Below are 19,342 nucleotides of genomic sequence, written 5' to 3'. Positions count from 1 at the left end.
GATAGACGAAAACTAATATCGGTGTCTGGAGCTCAATTTTCATCAAAAACATGATGGTGAAAACCACACATCAATATCTGTTACCGTTTCGGAGTTACGGGGTGTTTTTCAAAAATGTGCATTTTTAACAAATCGCTGTAACTTTTTTGCTATGGAAAATTTTGGATTTCTATGAAAACATTATCAAAGCACCTTTTTACGTAGAATTTAATGGTTTAAGTATATATTTTTTTAAATTAATAATTCAAGAGTTATCAACAGAAAAATTGATTTTTTATTTGGGCCACCCTCTATATTTTTAATTAACTGAAAAGAATTTAAAATTACCTTTTCAAAAATATAGCACACTTGATAGTTTGTTATAATCCTCGTTCAATAGTTCGCCACTTTTAACTAGTAGGCTTTGGACCCCTTATTGATGATATGCCCTTAATGGAACTCGAAAACATATTTTTCCAGCAAGACGACGCACCGCCTTTGAACGCTGAAGTTATTAACAAATTTTTGCAGCCAATTTCAAGAATAATTGAATAGCCCAGCCGTTGGCCGACGAGGCCGCCTGACTTAGTGCCCATAGATCTAATCCTATGGATATATTTGCGGAAGAATAAAGTAATAAGTTCCTTATTCTTCCGTATAATCTAGACAAGAATTAGAAATACTTCCACTGAGATGAATTTCGCGAGAAATGTTCAAAAACTGCCCCGTCTGTCCATAACAGAAGATGGTCGATATGTCGAACACCTGTAGCAAAATCTCATGTCTTGGTTTACTATTTATTTTTATTGTTATTACATATAGTTTAAATGTGTTGATGTTGGTTAAATATATTTTAAATTGTTAGAAAATTCTGCATCTCTCATAGCAAATATTATTTTCGTATTAATTGATGCTCACAGCTAGAATTTTTTTGCATTACAGCCTGTGCCGTTCAAAGCCTACTTATTTAAAGCGGGCGAATTTTTATATACTCTATATCTCGAAGAGGAATCGAGCAAAATATCAAGTGTGTTATATTTTTGGAAAGGTAATTTTAAATTCTTTTCAATAAATTAAAAATATACAGGGTGTCCCATATAAAAAATCAAATTTTCTGTTGATAATTCTTAAATTATTGATTTTAAAAAAATTATACTTAAACCTTTAAATTCTACGTAAAAAGGTGCTTAGGAAATGTTTTCATAAAAATACAAAATTTTCCATAGCAAAAAAGTTACAGCGATTTGTTAAAAATGCATATTTTTGAAAAACACCCCGTAACTCCGAAACGGTAACAAATATCGCTATGCCGTTTTCACCATCATGTTTTTGACAAAAATTGAGCTCCAGACACCGATATTAGTTTTCGTCTATCTCCTATAGAAAAGGGTGTTTCCATTTAAAAGCGTCGAATTTGACCCACCCTGTACAGGGTGAGTCAACGATAGAGTAAAGTCCATTATTTCATTTTTTTCGAGGTTTACAAAAAAATGTTAAATACAAAAGTTATAGGGAAGGTTAAGATACACATTTTAAAATTATTATAGAGTATACAGGGTCCTTCAAAAATGTGTGGCGGATATAACATATGTTTTTTTAAATGCAACACTTATTTTTTATTTTATTTTTAGATTCTGCGTAAAATTCTATAACTTTTTTATATATAATGTTATATACCTAAAATTAATAGTTTTTGTAATATTTAAATTTGTTTATACAAATGTTAAATTGCAGTGTGGTAAAAAATTGTCAGTTGTACCATCGTTTCTGAAGTTGAAATACCAAAATTTGGTATGAGAGTTCTATAGAGATTAAAAAGAAGATATATGTTAAGATATTTTAGTTAAATGCTACAGGGTGTTCAAAATATATTTATGAATTTCAACTACTGTGGTACACCCTATATATTTTCATTTTTTCTGATAGATTTTGCAAAGCTTTTCAACTTTTATTAAGTATGTCATATACCTATTTTTAATAATTTGCGATTTATTCCAATTTTTTCTATTTTTACCCTAATTTTTAATACAATTACGCCATAACCTTGCTATAACATCATAGTTGCCGTGACAAAACAAACATATTTATTACTTATTTTTAACAAGTAGTTTAATAATTAGTTACAATTGTTATTATTAGTCAAAATTAACTAACTTTGCTCAAATAAACTAAAATCGTAGTCGTGAATTTCTTGGTGTATTTCTATATTATGAAAGATGACATTTGGATTTTCCGGCGGGCCGAATAGCCACAGATTAGGGTAATACTAACTAGATTACCTAATTGTTGACGACTACTGATATTGAAATTTTCGCCGACATACAGTAATTTTTTTTTCTCGTAGTAATTCTGGTTTATAATTCATTTCGTAAAGTCAATATTACTACTGCCACAAAACCGTCCCATTACACACTGAAAATATTATAATATAATATAATATGAAAATGTTTTCTAGATAATCTACATCTATTCTTCAGCGCCGGATCTAAGGGGGGGCAAACCGGGGCGCCTGCCCCGGGCGCCAGTGTCAGGGGGTGCCAAAATCATAATATAATATGGTTGAAAATCAAAAAAATTGCTCTACAAAGCGCCTAGTATGCACCTTACGTTCTTCTATCAAGTATTCATTTAATTTTAAAACTAACTGGACGTTTTAAAATTAAATGAATCTCTAAACTCCGTTTACGAAAAATGCCTACCTATATTTCATATCAATTAAACTTTTAGCCTTTTTTAGTTACGTAATCGAGGGCGCGATTTTTAAATTCATTGTTGCCAACCATGGACATACTCGACGCCGGCGCCGTGCTGATTAACTAGAATTTAACATTCGCGCTGGGGATTCAGTTGGTAGCTCTGCTGTAAAAAAATGTCAAGTTGCCGCATTTATTTATTTATTTCCTGACATTGTCATTCGTTTTAACACTTTAGTTTTGTATTACGAGTTTTTGGGTTAAATAAATAGTGCTTTGATACTTTAAGCTCGAAAATGTTTACTAGCACACTTTGCAGTCGAACATTGTTCTTTTTAGAACCTCTTTTAGTGCGAAGTGTACAAGATAGCTTAATAGCTGTAACAAACTCATCGCAAAGTTATTATGGGAAAGCAGCAGTAATGGTCCTTTATGTCCCTTAAGTGCTGTTAAGAAGGTGGGTTCTGTTGATGTAAATAATAACTGTTTATATACAGTTCGTCTGCTCGATCTGTGTCTATGAAAGGAATGCGGGCAAAAAACATTTAAATAAACAGCAATATATTTTATACGTCGACTTGACGAGTACGTCACCGCAAATCGCTCCGCCCACTCATTTTATTGGCTATTGCAAATTTGTCGAATTTTTATTGATGGGACGCGTCGTTTAATTTTTTACGAAAAACATCGAGAGAATATCGTTTCCCCTCTCACGGATACCCCGTAGCCCCAGAACGGACAGACGTACTGTATTTATAATTAATTTATTTTTGTTACCTAAAATATTTTGATTAAAAGAAAATATATAAAAGTGGACAACTCTGTGCCGGTCAAGATTAATCACGTGACTAAAAGTTTATTTGATATGAACTGTATATTGAGATATTTGTAAGTTTTTTAAATTAATTTATTTCAAACGCTGGCGCTGGAGAGAGGGGGCGCTACTATCAATTTTTTGCCCCGGTTCAAAAAATTTGTAGATCCGGGGCTGCTATTCTTATAGTACTTAGCAAAGTACTATATAATATATAGTACTGAACCAAAAATATGTTTATTTTGGCTTGTTCGTGTATATCAGTCACATTGACTAATCCATTTTCAGGAAAATGTGAAACTATTACCTCTACCTCTACCATTTATACTTATTACAACAAATTAAACTAAAATTCACCTTTTGTTCTTAACTTGCTTAAAAGACATATGAAATTTTGATAATAATTATTATTTTTTGTTATGGTAACTATGATGTTATAGCGTAATTGTATTAAAGATATGGGTAAAAATAGAAAAAATTGGAATAAATCGCAAATTATTAAAAATAGGTATATGACATACTTAATAAAAGTTGAAGAGCTTTGCAAAATCTATCAGAAAAAATCAAAATATATAGGGTGTACCATTTAAAAAATTTGAGATTTTTTAATTTTAAGTAGTTGAAATTTATAAATATATTTTGAACACCCTGTAGCGTTTAACTAAAATATCTTAACATATATCGTCTTTTTAATCCCTATAGAACTGTCATACCAAATTTTGGTATTCCAACTTCAGAAACAATGGTTCCACTGACAATTTTTTACCACACTGCAATTTAACATTTGTATAAACAAATTCAAATATTACAAAAACTATTAATTTTAGGTATATAACGTTATGTATAAAAAAGTTATAGAATTTTACGTAGAATCTAAAAATGAAATAAAAAATAGGGCGTTGCCTTTAAAAAAACATATGTTATATTAGCCACACTTTTTTGAAGCACCCTGTATACTCTATAATAATTTTAAAATGTGTATCTTAATCTTCCCTATAACTTTTGTATTTAACATTTTTTTTTTGTAAACTTCGAAACAAATGAGATAATGGACTTTACTCTAACGTTGACTCACCCTGTACAGGAGCGAGTCGTTATGGCAATCTAGTAAGTCGGAGTGAGCAAAAATACGAAGTATTTATTACATAACTACTTAATCTGACGCTAGATTCCATGCGCTTGGGAAATACTCGCCTTCTGTCTTTATTCAGTACATCTAATTTTACTAAGCGTGTTGACCGTACTCTTCGCACACATGAAAACCGGCACCCAAGACCAAAAATGCTGACCCTTAGTATAGCATTTTATTTGGTGAATAGATATAGGGTATATCTGTTGTAGAAATATTTTTTATAGTTTTCTAGGACACATTTTTACAAACTTTACAGTTATTTTTCGATTTATAATAAAGTTTTAAAAAAGTTGTATTTAAATCACGATTTAAATCATGTCAACCCTGCAATACAACGTATTATACAACATTAGTTTGATAATATGTTTGAATCACCCTGTATATTAACACAAATATATTTAATATGCGCTACCATATTTTATAAATAAGCCCGCGTCTATTTTATAAAATAGAGGAGACACACAGCAGCAACATGTATACCTACATATAATTTCTATTTATTTTAAATAAATTTCCGCCTGTATACTCTAACATAAAATCTCTAAACAAATCCTGCTCCGATACGGCACCGAGAGAAATTATAATAATTCTTTAAAGACTATGTAGCATTATAATTTTTCAGCTTGGCGCGCGCTGCGGCATTCAACGGGTCCCGCCGTACAACCGGCAAACAACATACCGCACCAATCGCGACGCGATGCCGTCATCTCCGACCAATAGCCGGCCAGATCCGTGACATCAGGTCTAAAAATAGCGCGCGATTTATAGGCGAAAAGCGCGTCCGTTATCGATGTTGTTTGTTTGAGTCCGTAACGGCGCACGGTCGCGGCGTTTTGAGAAAGGGGGAAAAATTCGCGTCCACGCTTTTCCCGCAAATGAGATATGAATAAAGTTGAAGATCGGTCGGATTCGGTTGAAAAAGGATTTTTTTTGACGTGTCGCACGCGAAAAGGACACCAGTGCCCCGCGAAATATCGTGGATTTTTCGGAAATAATAGGTTGTTTGGAAGTGGTTACTGTAAGCCGGTCGTTCACAGGTGGCTTTCAAGGTAAATTGTTGTTTACCCTTATGTAACTGCTCCTAGCTTCCGAAATACTGTACGATATAACCGCTTCGCATGCTATATTTTAAAACAAGTCAATTTGAACATTTTTTCTTTTTCCATAACACCTTTTATTTCCTCATATTATGACTTCTATGGGTTCTAGTAAACTTTAGGTACCTCGGAATTTCACACTTCATATTAAGACAAAAAATTTGTTGGATCATACAGTTTTTTTTTGAGCATTTCGGTTGATTTGGTTAGCTTTTCTTTGCGGAGGGTGTTAAGCTGTAGTTTTTATATTTTAATAATTAACTGTGATTTTGCAAAAATATTATTAGATTGGTTAGGATTTGGGTTGCTTTGGTTAGTTTTTCTTTGCGAAGGGTGTTAAGCTGTGGTTTTATATTTTAATAATTTACTGTGATAGATTGGTTAGCATTTTAGACACTTTTAAATGAATTTTTTTGGTTCAAAAGTGCTTCATCCAAGGATTTTTTTCTTTTAAACTGTTCTATAGCAATAGAGCTTTCGACTAAAAAAATAAAAATGGCGAAATTCTGACGAGGTGCTTATAATGTTTACCAGATCTCTTCTATGACTTATTTTGCATATGCTGATATACAGTGATGATATACAGGGTCGCTTTTATGTATGGAAACGGTCGATTATTAGGTAAAATATAGGAGGTACCGCAAAAAATTAAATACAAAAGTTATAGGATTTTTAAATATCTATTAGCCAGTAATAAATTTAAGTATGCAGGGTCGTTCATAAAGTCGTGGCGCATCAAAGTACCATTTTTTTAAATAGAACCCCCTGTATATTATTGGATATTTCGGTTCTACCTTCAATTCTAAGCAAAAATCGAAATACACACAATTTACCTCAAAGCTCAAAGCAACCGTTTCCGAGTTATTAACTTTTGAAAATATCACTTAAACAATTCGATGTGTTTGGTTTGATTATTATGGTCCGATAATATTGTGTCCGAATATCCCTGCCCAATCATTTACTTTCTGTGGATATTGCGTTCTTGTTTCGACAAACCTGTGTTGGTTTTCTTTGTTCCAATATCAATTTTGAACATTGGGTTCATTATTTAAGGTTAACGTGCGTTCGTCAGTGAAATATATGTTTTTTAAAAATTCCCTATCCGTGTTTGCTCTTTCCATTATATCAAAACAAAACGCCTGCCGCCGTATTTCGTCCACATCTCGTAGCTCTTGGTGCTTTTCATATTTGAAGGAATAGTATTTATGTCGTTTCAAAATTCGAAACGCTGTAGTGTGATCTATTCCTATTTCATCCTCAAGTTTCCTTGTGCTGATCTTTCCATCGTTCTCTTCCACGCACAATAAAACTTCCAAGTCGGTATCATTTCTTGCATCTTCTCTTTGTTCCTGCCTTGCTTCACATCTGCAGTTATTTATTAGGGTACCTTTGGTCTCAAATCTCTGGATATTCCTTGCGATTTTAGATTTTCCAGGTATCGGTCTATTCGGATACAGAGCAGCAAACATGTCCGACACCTTTTGATAACTATTTCCTTGATAATACCATTTAATCATCAATACTTTTTCTTCGGTAGTGTAATTCATGGCTAATATTTTCGTTGTAGGTATGAGTTTTTAATAATAATAATAAAGCACTAAATAGATAAATTTCTGAAATGACAACTTCATTTGACAGTTATCTTTTATCTTGACTGGTGCTCATAAGTAAATACAGGGCCATATAAGAAAGGAGAAATATTTAAAAAGAAATCGGCTATAACTCGTAAACGGGCTAATCAAAAATATCTAAAGTTATTCTTTTGAATGTGGGTTTTAGTGCTCTTCAATAAACCTAAATAGAATTATTCTCTAAAATGCCAATAATTGACCTCATTAAAATTTACATGGGATAGCCTATGTCCCGCTCGACGATGCAACACCCGGTATAGTAACTTTTACCCTCAAAATTTTATTCAAATCTTTGAAAGCACTTGGAAGAAAATTATAATAAATCGAAAAAAAAATAAAACTTTAACCCCCCTGTAGCTACGAAACAAAGCAGAATCGGACCTAGGTCGATATGAAAAATAATTCCTATTTTTACGCGAGAAATCTTCCCACGAGAGATGGAACATATTTTTTGAAACACCCTGTATATAACTTTTTGGATGGAAATTTTCAAAAAAATTGAAGTTACAAGGAATATTTTAAAGACAATTTAAAAAAGGCTTTATTGGCTAGTTAGACATATTTTTGTATGTATTTTAGGACATATTATAACCTGTGGTATAACTATCCTGAAATAGGTACTAAATTTATGTTTTAGTTACTATACATACCACTTCCAAAATTCTTTAAAATGTTCTATTGTTATGAAGACTGCCTAAACTTGCTTCAGCTGATGTCAACTCTAAACGGGTTTCTTTTTGACCTGACAAAGTCGGTCCTCCTATGCGATCCACTATATTTTGGTTCGCTGAATGGCTGAATACATGCTGCAAAATATGCAGGTAGAGTGTTACCATTATTATGTTTGTCCCACTTTTTTCTTTTTATTTTTTGAGATAGAGCTTGCATTGAATTAACAGATTGTATCATTTTTAGTCAAGTGTGTATTAGCAAACATTTCATACGCTGCAGAAACAATTTAGTATAGTTATTAGTATAAACGACATATTTTTTAATGGGATACCCTGAATTATTAAAATTGTATTAGATATATAACATATATAATATATAGTGATTTCCACACATGCCGTTTTTCTAATAGTCTTATGGATATTCGATAAAATGTTATTAAGATAATTATTTGAACAAACTATAGTTTATACTGTAACGGTGACATTTGACAGCCCGTGAATTTTTGGGAACTCCGAATACAGTTTGTTCAAAAACACTACAATTTTAACCAAAAAAGTAACTATCGAGGAAAGATTGACCTTGATGATAAAGTAGTCTTTAAATTGTCTGTACATTTCTATTCCACAGTTTTTATTTTCCCTCATTTTTGGGGTGTTTTTTTGGCGATTCTTCTCTAATTCGTCGGAGTGACTTCCTCCTACTATAAATACCGTATGATCGAAAAAAAAACGGCGTCAGCGATGGCTATGAAATGCAGATCGCTGTCATTTTATATGTAAATTTATATGGAAAATGTCATTGATCGTCATTTCCCAGCCAACTGGACGCCGTTTTTTTCGATCATACGGTATATTGAAATGATATGCTTATAATTACTTACAAATAGCTATCGATTGTTTTTAAAAAATCATCTCTCTATTCTCATCTCTATTTTCTGACAATATTGAAGATTGATTTTGACACACATATTTGTACTATCGAGGATTATACACTCACACGTGTGTACTTAACGACCTTCCTAAGGATTTTCATTACGAAAAGTATTTTTATTTGGTATTAATTAACGCTGTACCACACATTTTTATTTATTGCTTTTACCTTTACACAGATGGCTAGCAAACCGGTCTGTGGCATTTTTATTGTGTCCCAGCTTTATTTATTGTTTTTCGAAGAGATATAAAAATATAATGAGAATTATAGTTATTTATTTTTAATTGAAATGGTTTATAATATTTTTATTTTATTAAATTTAGTTTATTTCAAATGCGTAAAGTATTAAGTATTAAGAATACAGACAAAATATTGGAGTATGATCAGTTTACTACAAAACACATTTAAATAAATAGCAATCTAGTTTATAGACCACTACGTATATGACATGCGGCAGAGAGTCCGCCAACTCATTACATTGACCACTTGCAAATTTTTATTGACGGGATCCATTGCCTAATTTTTTTACGTGAACGGTAGCCCGAACTTGGAGAACAGGAAAAACATAGGAAAAATCCTGATGATTTCGTCCATTAATACTGAGCGGCTTAAGAGGCTCCTTTACAAACGGGCTGATAATCCATGGGGGTTCAAACAGTGAACACAGTCCATTAGGCATCGGTTCGAAACGTCGAGGGCTGTCATCCTGTAGCCCGCCCCCAATTATTCTTCAATATCAAATACTTAGTCCTAGCCTGACGAAAATGCAAACAAAACATGGTATCCAACTTTCCAGGGTGGAACCTTGTACGATCGAACGACATCAACTTTTGACGTTTCTTACTTAAAAAGTAACTGTCAATCAATGACACGTGTCGTACACGGTCAAGTTGGCCTTGGTTCAATCACTCAACTTACCAAATTTTTATCCTCTCGCCTGTCGTGTCGCGTGTTGTGTTACGGCCTTGAATTTTTACTCCCAGCACGCGTAAAGAAGTTTCACTTCAGTAATACAGGGTGGCGCCTCTCATATGCCGCGGAGGCTCCAAGGAGAACGACAGATTGTATTGAAAAGAAATTTTGTAAGCATATGCAGGTTAATTCAGAGCACTTTTTAAAAATATAGAGGGGTGTTCCCAAAAAAAGTTACATATCAAAGTTGTGTTTTTTGCAATGGAACACCCTATATATTAATTGATTTTCGGATTCTGGGAGAAAAATAAAGGTGAGTTTTATAAGAGAAGTATATGACTAAAATGTAAGGTTTTTGACATATTTAACATTTTCTAGAAATAAAGAACAATTTTTAAATTACAATAAAGGCTACCTAAATTGGAATTTACCCGGTATAGTCTAATATGTAGTTAAATTACTATTGTACTTTAAATCAAATTAAAACTTGGTCCAAAAAGATATACAGGGTGAGACAAAATTAATATTGAACATTGGTCACCTTTAAAAGCATGTTACTCTTTTATTTTAAATGGAACACCCAGTTTATTATTCCGATATTCAATGGAGAATTCATGTCTCTTCAGAATATTATTAAGGTTGCCTACCCCTCAAACAAAGATTTTCCTAGATATTTTCATTTACATGATTTGATCTGAGTAGATCTTTATTATTTGATAAAATCTAGGTGGCTGTGATATGTCTGACGTTACTTCAACATAGCTGTCTAATTAGTCCAACTTTAACAACTAGTTATCATTTTGTGTCAGTTAAAATAAAAAAAAAATTACAGAAATTTGGCGAAAATGCAAACTTATCCTACATCAGAGAGAATTGATATGATTCTATTAGTTGGTGAATGCAGTGTGCAGAGATTGTGTGCCCTAGATTTTTTCAAATACGTAATAAAGATCTATCTACTGACGCAAAATCATAAAAATTAAAATATCTAGGAAAATCTTTATCTGAGGGGTAGGTAACTTTAATAATATTTTGAAGATATATAAACACCGGAAAAATATACTGGGTGTTCCATTTAAAATCAAGGAGTAACTTTTGCTTTTAAAAGTGACTAATGTTCCATATTAATATTGTCTCACCCTACATAACTTTTCGGGTCGAATTTCAATTTGGTGTAGTATACAATGGATACTGTAATTAAATATCGGGCTATACAAGGTCAACTAAAATTTAGGTAGCTGTTATCGAAATTTAAAATTTACTCTTCATTTTCACAAAATGTGAAATATGTCAAAATCCTTAGATTTTAGGTATATGCTTCTTTAATAAAACTCATCTTTATTTTTTTCCTAGAATCCGAAAATCAATTAATATATAGGGTGTTCCTTTAGAAAAAACACAACTTTTATGTGTAACTTTTTTTGGGGACACCCTGTATAACTCTATATATTTTTATAAATTGTTTTCAGTTAACCTACATATGCTGCCAAAATTTCATTTCGATATAAATTACCGTTCTCCTTGGAGCTTCCACGGCGTATGAGGTATGAGAGGCGCCACCCTGTACAGCAGTGTATTTTTACAAGATTTTTACCTTCCTTTGATGGAATAATAGTGACCGCTTTATCGAAACTAGACATTTTAATAGAAGTAGCTATTAACTTAATTTTTTCCACCCACTTTGTCTAATCAAAAAAGCATTAGTTTCCGAGAATTCGATTCAATCTTCTAACAAATCGTGCACTACCGCAGTTAAATCGGGTCAAGTAGAAGTATTTTAAATAACGAATTACGATTAATACAATTTGTTGCTATTTTTTCGATGTATATCGGGTTTAAAAAAGCCAACCGTCTCAATAATAAATTAGACGATTTATGACTGTTTGTTTGGCAGTAAGTCAGAAGCTTTAGTGCCCACGCTCAATAAATAAATCGAACGAATAATTTTGTAGGTACGTGCGAAATTGATTTTTAGTCAATTTTACAATACGGCTTGTCATAATATTTGTAATTAGTAGTTTATCTAATTTAGATGAATTTTTTGGTGCAATATTTTTGAAGTGAAACTTCTTTACGCGCGCTGCAAGTAAAAATTCAAGACCGTGACACGACACGCGACACAACAGGCGAGGGAAAATGTGTTAGGTAGGACAGCCTACGGTTTAGAAAAAAATGTCAGATTTAAATGAAATTGGGTATGTCGATAGACTGGACTAAGGCCAACCTGTCACTGTGACAGTTAGTTTTGACGTAAGAAACATCAAAACATTTTTGAAGAAAAATGTGGGCCGATTATTCAGCATAATTGAGGATGGGTTACATGATGACGCCCCCGACGTTTCTAAATCAACGGATTTTTTATTTTAATCATAGATTTAAATAAAAAAAAACTTGTTTAAAAACTTATGCTAAATCGAAAGATAACTGTAAAAATTATAAAAACTTTTCCTATAAAGCTATAAAAAAGTATTCCTATATCAAAATATACCCTATGCCCTATATCTATTCATCAGATAAGTACAATAATTAAGTTAACACTTGCTGTTGAAACGTTTAAGTACTTTAATAGATCGCAAAATAATTGTAAAAGATCTGACATTTAGGGCAACGGCCCAGCAACGTCGAAACACCGGTTCCCATTAGAACACCGAAGTTAAGCGACGTAAGGCGATACTAGTGGATGGACGGGTGACCGGTTCGAAACTCTGTATCGTGCTGTTGTCCAAAGGCAAAAGTGTAAAATCTAGTGACACACACTGCTCATTCACGCCGGTTCGAGGCCGGATGAGATCGGATATCTCGCGAGTAAGAGTCGATTTAGACACTTGCCAAGTCGGTAGGCCACTGACTATGATATGGCCGAGGACCGCGGTTCGGATTCCGCGTAAACAAAGTAGGCCCCGTCCAGATTAGCCTTGGCAGCAAAAAGGAGACGTTAACTGAAATCTTTACTTTACTTTACTTTCTGACATATAACATATATCCCTAATATCTATTTATCTATTAAAATATTGGACCAATTTTTGAAGTTATTTCATGTAAATCCATTACACTTCTGGCAGAGATTTATTTTGAAATTGTGAAGTGCCAGAAATCCGGTATTTGAATACATTTGATTCGCAAACTCTAGTGCAGGACTAGTTTCTTCTGGTCAGGTTATATTTTTATTCCCGAGGACTAATCAGTGTCAAAAGATAAGCTGGAGTCAAGGCTGTTTTATACATTTTTTGAAACAGCGAATGTTGATCAAGCTAACTTCCGCCTTCCCCAATTTATCTTCTAGTTCATTCCAAATTTCTACCGACCTTTTGTTCTGCAATAAGTACTTTGCATTTTGAACATTAGATGGTACTAATTTTATTCTCGACTTAAGACAGTCGTTATCTTCATATCAACATTATTTTTCCAAAAAAAAATCCCTTTGATCTAAGCGGCCGATTTTTTTACGGAAATAGGGACATCGGCAAAGTTTACAGAATAAAATATATGGATGATCGATGTGGAAAAATGACAACCCGCCGTAGAAATATTAATATTGTCAATATCGGTCAGGGTTACAAAGATTTAGCCAATTAGGATAGAATTAAAAAGAAAATTAATATAAAAAAATCCGTTTAAAATGAAAAAAAAAATCTGATAGATGATCTTTAGAAAAATCATGATTTTTTTTGCACCCTGATCTAAATGGACGAAATTATCAGGATTTTTCTTAATTATAGAACCAAACTCGGCACGTCGATAGAGGTATCCGAAGTAAGAAGACACATTTGAACATTTTCTATCATACTGTATAAAATACAGGGTGTTTCAAAACAAATGCGAAAAACTTCAGGGGGTGATTCCTTGTTCAAAATAAAGGGTAGTTTGCTTCATAAACGTTGGGTCAAAAGTCAACCATTAGGGAGATATCGCGGTACAAAGATGGCGGTACAAAGATACAAAAATGTTTTTTGTCCTGACATGTAATGCTTTACATTTTATTTTTTAATTTCAAATCGGTGAGTTTTATCAAAAAACACAAGAGATAAAAAAGTTTCTAAATAAACTAAACTATCAAAATTAATTTTTTTTGCATGTGTTTGATAAGATTTTTCTTTAAATTTCGTTAACAAGAATGATAGGGGTAGTTTATTTCAACCCCTTCCACTCATTTTAAAAAAGTGAAAAAATTACCAGAAAGTGTGTTTTCATAACAGTAATGCTTCCGTAAAATTTCATTAGTCTATCTCTTTTCGTTTTCAAGATAAAAAATAAAAACATTATTTTTCCGCCATCTTTGTACTGCGATATCTCCCTAATGGTTGACTTTTGACCCAACGTTTATAAAGCAAACTACCCTTTATTTTGAACAAGGAATCACCCCCTGAAGTTTTTCGCATTTGTTTTGAAACACCCTGTATAAGTACCGAGATAAGTACAAAAATAAAATACACCGGATCCTCTGGGCTATAATTTATTTTGACACCTACCAGTCGATCGAGAAAGAACCCGGTGTTAAATCACGATTCACGGCCAAACTTCGCGGATTCATTACGAATGCTAATATTTAGTAATATACATTATACATATTAAAATAAACATTCAATATGTATTTGCTTAGGATATTTGTTATGAATGTTTAGCACCTCTCGATGTTTTTCGATCAAATCGATTACCGATTTGTATTTTTAATGAAGACATCCGCTTTTGGAGCCATCTTTAGATGCTATAATATGATATGGATAATTGAGTATCATATAATATTTCCATTGATGAAAAAAAATATTCTAATTGATGGTTACTGAGAGTACTTTTATTTTATCGGTATTATAGTATGATCACAGCCTGATTTTACTGAACAAGCCGTGAAAAACCATTTGGCAACGCCGCAACCGGCAAGAGATTCAGATCGGTTTCTAGCGAGCGCGAATGCGCGACGGGTCGTTTTACCGGCTATCGAGGCGCGTATTTTTAAGTTAATTTAAGGTTTGCTCAAATTTGCCACATAAAACTAAAAAAAAAATTTCCACATTACTTGTCAAAAACAGTCCGAAAAAGTCCTGCTGAAAGAATAAAAGAAATGCTTAAATTGCTCACTTCGATCTTGCATTTCTTTGTTTCTTTTAGCAGGACTTTTTCGGGGAACAGGGACTATTCTTGACAAGTAATATGGCAGATTTGGAAAGATACTAGGCACTTTATTTAACTTTAATCTAGTTTTAGTAGGTACCTTTTGCATTGATCCATTTGGCAAGCGATAAGATCAAGCGGTTGATCAAGAGCTATCGGTTGTTTTATTCTTTTCTTATTATATTATTATTTATTTTTTATTATTATTTGTTCTATTACTTTTATTATATTATCATTATTATGCATTGTTAATCTTTACTTTATGGCCTCCGTCCCATAAATATTGACGAGTTTTAGATTTGCGATACTCTTCTCTAAGAACATAAAATTAATTTTTATGTTCTTAGTTTAAACAGTTAAAACTATAGATGTTTCACGAATATAAAAATTCACAGGATATTTTGAGACATCTTTTTTTTAGGGTTCCGTACCCAAACGGTAAAGACGGAAACCCTATTACTAAGATTTCGCTATCCGTCCGTCCGTCTGTCACAAAGCTCTATCTTATGAACCGTTATAGCTAGACAGTTGAAATTTTTACAGATAATGTATCTATGTTGCCGCTATAAGAACAAATACTAAAAACAGAATTAAATAAATGTTTATAAATAAAAAAAGTTCTTTCACTAAACATTATCTTTTAAGTAAGAATTTTACATAGAATCTTTCAAGTCCTCGGTAGCCGCGTGGTTAAAGCGTTAGGACTTTACGCTGCTATGACGTTGGAGCCGTAGTAAGGCAGGTTCGAATCCTAGTCAAGGCGACTTTTTTTAATCGTTTTTTTTAATTTTTACATATTTTTACTTTTCAAATATTTATTATTGATTAATATAATTTTTGGTAATGTGTTTCTTAATTTTTTTTAAATTACTTATACGCGCATTCAAAATTTCAGCTAAATCTGAAAAAAAGTTTATAATAATATAGTGTCTAACGTTATATAGATAATGAATGGTACGGAACCCTTCGTGCGCGAGTCCGACTCGCACTTGACCAATTTTTTTTGGTTCATCAGTGTTCGTTGGTTTTCTGTGGGTGAAACCTTCGATTATGAATGTTATAATATAATACAATCTCTTTATGTACTTTGTTAAATGAACACATTAATTATTGTTATTTATTAATGTAACAATGTTGTATCATATTTTTGAATATATGCATACCGGAATAGTTATTATCAGAGAAAAAAACGGAAATTATAGTAAGTACCTAATCTCAAACTGATAATGCGGTTAATGAAAACCAATACCGAGATAGACAAAAAATAAATTAAATTTTTTTATCTTTTTCTAAAAAATGGTTATTGATATTTTTCAAAATAATGTTGTAATAAAATTTTTAAACCGGAGTATTTTAAAGAAAACATTTTTCTCCATTCCAAATGTGACACTTATTGCGAAAAACATACTATAATTTAAACTACACACACACCTACAAGAGATATAAAATACTAATAGCAGTGTAATATTTTTATAGTTATTTTTTTGTATTTGTTAATGTATTTTCGTATTTTTAATGGCCATCTTATTTTTATACCTAGTCTCTTTATTTCATTGGCTATTCGTTGCCCAGTCATTATATTTACTATCATTTGCATTTTTTACCGATTTTACATGTACATAAAACATTGCAAATTTAAATAGATAGTTTTTCTACAACTATCTATAAATATTTCCATAAATTTAAGTGCATTTTAAACATTCTTATACTGGCTGTCTCAATTCTCCTGTTTTGATGAAAACTATCATTTCCATCCAGTCCTTCGAGTTTGAATTTTTGAGGGAAACAAAATTAAACTTCTGCCATATTAATTATATTAATAATTGACATACTGTATATATGTATGTATTTCTTTTGTTTAAATACCGATATCAGAGATTGGATTTCTTGAAAATGAAGATCACGGTCATTTTAGACCTAAAATTATAGGTGAATTTTGTCGATCGTTATTTCAAAGATGCAGTTAAATTTGATGCAGTTTCTCGATAATACGGTACGTGTATTCAGTGGCGGACTAAGCCTGTCGGGGGCCCGAGCCGGCGAAGCTAAATGTGGCCCCCCGTCTGTTCAGATAATGATATACTTCTAATGCACATTTTGTAAAGATGGAATGACGCATGTATAATGGTTGACAAAATTCAAGTATTTATACAAGGTGTCCCAGGCTGAGCGTGCATTAGAAGTTCCTAGAGAACTACAATAACTAGATCGAAGATTTTTTGCACATCATTGTTTCACAACGAGATCTATCGATTTAAAACATTTTCAATATGGCGGCACTTCCGGAAGTACCGGAAGTTGACAGCAGCTTTCTTAGTTTAAACGGGTACCCTCATTTTTTACATACTTAAATTCTCTGTAAAATTTTATGAATTTTGATATTAAACACTCTATACCTAACGTTAACTGTTTTTGAAATTTTAGGAAATTCAAATAATTCGTTTTCTAACAGATGGAAATAAATTGTCTGACTGCTTGACACTTAATGTCAAAGGAAGCTAGATTTTATATAGCCTTCCTTTGACATTAAGTGACAAGAAAAATATACCTTTTCAAACTAAATCTTTATTAAGTTCAAAAACGATTTATTTTATGTATATAGGAATATGTATGGTTAAAGAGTAACGACTGGTAACGAATTAAAAAACCTTTTCACTAGTGAAATAAAAAAAGTGGGGTTCCTTTGAAAAAAAAATATTTTTGTAATGTTAGTAATTCAGCTACCGCCATTATTATATGACATTTGAACAATTTAATTTTTGAAATAGATAACCAAATGTTTCTCTTTATGTCACAGTGGCTGTAGTAATCTCTAAATTTGACTTTTAGGCTATACACATTTTTTTAGCAGGTAGTTTTTTTCGTCCAAAATGTTTAAATATTTTTTTTCTCAAAAATGGTTAATTTAGGTATATAGTGTTTAATATCAAAGTTTATAAAATTTTACAGATAACTTAACTATGTAATAAAAATGGGGCACCCATTTAAAATAAGAAAGTTGCTGTCAACTTCCGGTACTTTCGGAAGTGGCGCCATATTGAAAATATTTTTAATCGATAAATCTTGTTGTAAAACAATGATAACTCAAAAAACGATAACATCAATTTTTAAAGCTTATAATAATATTTTTGAATCGAAAAACGAATGCAATTTGATGTAATAAAACAGCTAATAGTCAACTAAAGATTTAATCATCTGCTGATGATATTAACATGGTTAGCGAAATGCGCATCTTGTGCAAAAATAAAGTGTTTTGGTGTATTAATTGTGGTGTATTAGTGTTTTATTTTGCTGTTGTAACACCAAAGGTTCCAACCCCAACTGTAATAAATTATTGAAATCCCCGAGCGAATGTTCGCATGTATTTAATGGCAACTTATGATGACAAAGTGATGGAAATACCGGTTCCACAAATGAGCCGCGTTACTTTCGCGACCGTTCAAATATATATGTTTCCAAAATATCGCGATTTTGTAAATCCTAAAGATTGGAGGGGCCCCTTCGCTGTCTCAGGCTCGTGGCCCCCTTTATACTAAAGACGGCAGTACTCACAATCGGTTAGAAAGAAAGCTAGAATACAAGTTATGCTGTGCATTGGTTTTAATTTAAAATGCTTATTCAGTAAAAATAAATAATGAAACCATTGAAATATAACTTTAAAGCTAAGATAAATAAATTCAAGTTTATATTCATAATTATTGTAATCTTTAAAATTACAAGAAATAATAATTATTCGATATTTTAAACAAAAAAAATTACCCCTTGATTTAATTTCTTAAATAGAAAATGCCATTGAGAATTACTGGGGCCTGATAATTGATAATTAAGTAAATATCTGCTTTTATATATACTGTTTATAGTTTGCGTATACGTATGTTTTGCATACTCCACCTACAAATTCCTTCATAACTACTGAACACATATTGGTCTTGTTTGCCAGTTGAATAAAAAATTACTTATTGAGGTTTGGAGGCCCTCTAAAAGACGGGGCCCGGGGCGGACCGCCCCTTCCACTCCCCCCTTTAGTCCGCCACTGCGTGTATTCATCTTTAATTTATATTTTTATATAACATTAAATAGTACTATAATTCTTTTTGTTAGATTAGACCTTGCACGTCACTGTTTACCTATCTTTTCAATTCTGACATATTTATCTATTGTATTTAAATAAATATACGCCACTAAACTCATGTAGCATGTAGGTACTTCATATGGCCTTGCTTGTTGATAGAAAACGTTTCAAAACTATCGTACATAAGAGGATTAGAGTGAATTGATTCTTCTGTAAATAATTTTGGATTTTTCAATACCCTAATCTCGATATTGGTAAACAAGTTGGATAAGCTGCTGTTGCACAGAAAACTATTCGTCAA

At 32.2% G+C, this 19,342-nt stretch overlaps 1 protein-coding gene across 2 annotated transcripts in view; it reads left to right on the top strand.

Annotated features, from left to right (window-relative positions):
- Positions 1-5,407: 5,407 nt before the first annotated feature.
- The window catches only part of LOC115874590 (activating transcription factor 3), a 128,986-nt gene continuing 115,051 nt past the window's right edge, over positions 5,408-19,342 (top strand). For both annotated transcript variants that reach the window (XM_030889788.1, XM_030889787.1), the window contains exon 1: positions 5,408-5,667. The gene's annotated coding sequence lies outside the window, so the exon portion shown is untranslated. The remainder of the gene's footprint in view (positions 5,668-19,342) is intronic.

The sequence above is a fragment of the Sitophilus oryzae genome, unplaced genomic scaffold (assembly GCF_002938485.1).
Source record: "Sitophilus oryzae breed Bouriz unplaced genomic scaffold, Soryzae_2.0 scaffold_1297_pilon_pilon, whole genome shotgun sequence".
In the NCBI taxonomy this organism is placed as follows: Eukaryota; Metazoa; Arthropoda; class Insecta; order Coleoptera; family Curculionidae; genus Sitophilus; species Sitophilus oryzae.
This window is presented reverse-complemented; position numbering and strand designations above follow the sequence as displayed.